Below are 4,702 nucleotides of genomic sequence, written 5' to 3'. Positions count from 1 at the left end.
CCCCCAAATAAATAAATAAAATTTCATTTTCGAGTTGATTCTTATTTTGAAACTCTCATATTTGCAGACTTGCTGCTCCCAGTGGCCTCTGACAGGCTGATCTGATTTCTGCTGGTTTACATCTAACAAGTTCCAGACTTACAGTGTAAAAATATTGATTCAGGATCTCAGAGTAAAGCACATATTGGTTTGGTATTTGGGGCCCAGGTCTGGTCCTGTCGTTGTAACCAACAAGATCATTTTTTACACCACAGAAAACTGCTGAATCAGCTCGAGGATGAAGAGAAGTCTAATGTAAAATGAAATAAGTTTATTTCTTTTTCTATAAAAATTTTTATAAAAACCCATGAAACCAGATGTATTTGTTTTGCTAATGTTTGGCTTGTTTTAGCATTTATTTCCCTTTTCTCGGTTTTTGGCTAATGTTGATGCAGATTTAGCCATTAGTTTGTGTTGTTCTCATATTAGCTTTTAGCTGCTGTTACCTAAGCTATTAGTTTTTTATTTTTTAAATTAGATTTTAGCTACTGTTTTACAAATTGGATTTATTTACAATAGATTTGCTAGATTTGGCTTTTAGCTGTTTTGCAAGTTTTTAACGGTATTGTTTTACATTTTAGCTGTTTTATGCTAATTTTAGATTTTAGCTATGGCTTTCCTAACTTCAGATTTGAACTACTGCTATGCTAATTTAGTTGTTCGTTTGCCTCGTGTTAATTTAAGCTTTCAGCTACTTTTTCTAAAGTAAATTTAACTTCTTGCAATGTTTTGTAAAAACAGATTTTTGCCGTTGATTTACAGTTTTAGGTTTCAGTTATGATTTTTTCTATTTTTACCTTTAAGCAATGGATTTGCTAGGTGATGTGTTTAGCTACTGTTTTGCGCGTTTAAGTTTTTAGCTACCATTTAGCTCAATTTACCTTTTGACTGGAGCCAGTTAGCTTTTAGCTGCTGATTTGTAAATTACAGTTTTCACAAGTTCAGCTTTTGTTCTGATCATGTTTAATTCAGTCGTTCTGTGTTCAAGCTACATTTTAATAAATACTTGTAATTATTTTAGCAGATATGCGTGACGGGAGGATGAAAAAGTTTGATTGGCTCTACTACACTGAAGTTTGGAGCACCAGATCAGTTTTACTGATCAATATCTCTGATAATCCCAATCATAATCACTGAAGTGAGAGCTCGTATAATTAGGGAACCCATTTTCATAACTAATGAATATTCACCCAATGAGGAGGATTTCTTGATTAATTAAAGTAAATCAATTACACAAATTAATAAAAATCTGGAAACAAAATGCAGATGTGACTTGGATTTCAATTTTGTACAATCTAAAACAAAAAAAAAAAGAATAATCAAGGATTATTTTTTTATTCAGCAAAACAAAAATAATTCTTTGGGCAGACTTGCGATGGATTTAAATCAGGGCTATTAAACTAAATCACTCCGGGGGCCACAGTTACTGCAGGTCAGCAGCTGAGGGGCCGAACATCCAGCAATTAAAGTCATTATGTAAATAAACCAAGTATTACAAAGACCTGTTTCCTTTGAAATAGTTTATTTTACTGCATTTAATCATGAATACAACATACAGAACCCTATAAAAGTAGTGATAATTAAACAGTATCAAAAACTCAAATATTATATTGACATCTCTGACGTCAAATTTTTTTAACCAATTTTATTTTCACTTTCATAGTTTTATCTTCAACTGCTTGTAGTTTTAACTATCTTGAATGTTCATAGAAATGTTTTTTACCAGCTTGTAGCCAAGGTATGGTACTTGTTACAAAACAAATCAACATGTCAATGTGCAAAACATGTGATAATGAAATTTTAAAAATCATTTTATGATTTTTTTTCTCAAAAGATTAGAGAGAACGGGTGAACATTTTAAAGAAACAATTTTTACGGCAAAAGTGCCTGTCGTGGAGGCAACCCTCGAACCCGCTGGTGGACACCGGCGGGTTCGAGGGATGCTGTCAGGCTGAAGAAGGAGTCATATCAGGTCTTTTTGGATGTGGGACTCCGGAAGCAACCGATAGGTATCAGCAGTCCAAGCGGATTGCGGCTCGGGTGGTCGCTGAGACAAAAACTCAGCGTGGGAGGAGTTCGAAGAGGCCATGGAAAAAGACTCCCGTATGGCTTCGAGGTGATTCTGGTCCACCATCCGGCGTCGCAGTGGGGGGAAGCGGTTCGCCACCAGCACTATTTATGGTGGGGATAGTGCACTGTTGACCTCAACTTGGGACGTTGTAGGTCGGTGGGCGGAATATTTCGAAGACCTCCTCAGTCCTACCGACACGTCTTCCCATGAGGAAGCAGAGCCTGAGGACCCTGGGTCGAACTCTCCAATCTCTGGTGCCGAGGTCACTGAGGTGGTTAAAAAGCTCCTCTGTGGCAAGGCGCCGGGGGTGGATGAGATTCGCCAGGAGTTCCTTAAGGCTCTGGATGTTGTGGGGTTGTGTTGGTTGATGCAACTCTACAACATCACGTGGACATCAGGGGCAGTTCCTCTGGATTGGCAGACCGGGGTGGTGGTCCCCCTATTTAAAAAGGGGGACCATAGAGTGTGTTCCAACTATAGGGGATCACACTTCTGAGCCTCCCTGGTAAGGTCTATTCAGGGGTTCTGGAAAGGAGGGTCTGTCGGATAGTCGAATCTGATTCAGGAAGAGCAGTGTGGTTTTGATCCTGGTTGTGGAACAGTGAACCAGCCCTCAGCAGGTCCTGGAGAGTTCATGGGAGTTCAACCAGTCTACAGTCTACATGTGTTTTGTGGACTTGGAGAAGGCGTTTGACCGTGTCCCTCGGGGACTCCTGTGGGGGGTACTCTGGGAGTATAGGGTACCAGGCCCATTGATAAGGGCTGTTAGGTCCCTGTACGACTGGTGCCAGAGCTTGGTCCACATTGCCGGTAGTAAGTCGGGCTCATTTCCCCTGAGAGTTGGACTCCACCAAGGTTGCCCCTTGTCACTGATTCTGTTCATAACTTTAATGGACAGAAGTTCTAGGAGCAGCCAAGGTGTTGAGGGATCCTTTTTGGTGACCTTAGGATCACATCTCTGCTTTTTGTGGATGATGTGGTCCTATTGGCTTCATCAGATCCTGACCTCCAGCTCTCACTGGAGCGGTTCACAGCCAAGTGTGAAGCGGCTGGGATGAGGATCAGTGCCTCCAAATCCGAGACCATGGTCTTGAGCCGGAAAAGGGTAGTGTGCCGCCTCCGGGTCAGGGAGGAGGTCCTGCCACAAGTGGAGGAGTTTAAATATTTCGGGGTCTTGTTCACGAATGAGGGAAGAATGAAGCGGGAGATCGACAGGTGGATTGGTGCTGCGTCTGCAGTGATGTGGGTGCTGTACCGGTCTGTTGTGGTGAAGAGAACTGAGCCAGAAGGCGATGCTCTCAGTTTAGCAGTTGGTCTATGTTCCTACCTTCATCTATGGTCACAAACTTTGGGTAGTGACTGAAAGAACGAGATCGCGGATACAAGCAGCCGAAATGAGTTTCCTCTGCAGGGTGTCTGGGCTCTCCCTTAGARATGGAGTGAGAAGCTCGGTCATCCAGGAGCCGCTGCTCCTCCACGTCGAGAGGAGCCAGTTGAGGTGGTTCATCTGGTTAGGATGCCTCCTGGACGCCTCTCTGGTGAGGTGTTCCATCCAGGACACACTGGAGGAACTATGTTTCTCAGCTGGCCTGGGAACACCTTGGGATTCCCCCAGATGAGATGGTCCAAGTGGCTGGAGAGAGGGAAGTCTGGGTCTCTTCTTAGGCTACTGCCCCCGAGACCTGACCCCGGATAAGAGGAAGAAAACGGACGGACGAAGTACCTTTAAAGGAGATGGTTCAGATCTGTCAGGAAGTGGACCTCAGGGTCAGAGGTCACATCGTTATTTAAGCTGCAGCATCTTTAGCTGATGAGCAGCCTCGTTGGGATAATTGCTGCAAAAATATCGGCTGAAAACTGGACGTACTGAGGACTCTCACTGCAGACTGAGCTGTTGCTTCGGTGTGGAGGGAACAGATGAAATTTGATGTGTAACTGCAAACGGGCATGGTGGGGGACATCAGTGTGGGGGTGAATCAATAACTCATCACAAGTTGTGAATCAGCCCAGTCCAACAACCGTTTGTCACATGAAAAAAATGTCCGCCCATTTAATCAAGTCCACTGTACTGAGGACAGTCCACCGACAGGCAGTTTGTCAAGCAGTTTGCTCCGAAACGTTTCGGCTAATTAACCAAATGAACGAGGAAAGCAAGGACAGCCTGGAGGAGGTTAGGGAGCTGTTAGGACTTTATTAGTCATATTGTGACTGTCTTCTGATTGGATGGGTTACAGCCCCTCTTCACCTCGGAGCTGCAGGAAGCCGCTTTGGTTTTTGTTTTCAGGATTATGTAAGTGCACTCTGTTACATTTTTTTACACTCCCAGTGGAGCATCTGTAAACCTCAGGGAGCATTTGATGCAACGTTTAATTAAACCTTATTGTAGAAAACATTTCTGTGTAACGAGTGCCCCGTTAGATTAATGAAACATGTCAGTTTAGAGCAGAAAAATCATCTCCAGGGTGTTACATTTGAATTCTGCTGATGTTTGGTTGTTTTTATTACTCCACTCTGAAAAACATAAATAATCAGAGAGATTTTTATAAATTATTTCCCATTATTAATTATTACATACTTCACTCACACATTATT

Source organism: Austrofundulus limnaeus, unplaced genomic scaffold (genome assembly GCF_001266775.1).
Source record: "Austrofundulus limnaeus strain Quisiro unplaced genomic scaffold, Austrofundulus_limnaeus-1.0 Scaffold26, whole genome shotgun sequence".
NCBI lineage: Eukaryota > Metazoa > Chordata > Actinopteri > Cyprinodontiformes > Rivulidae > Austrofundulus > Austrofundulus limnaeus.
Note: the sequence above shows the minus strand (reverse complement) of the source record.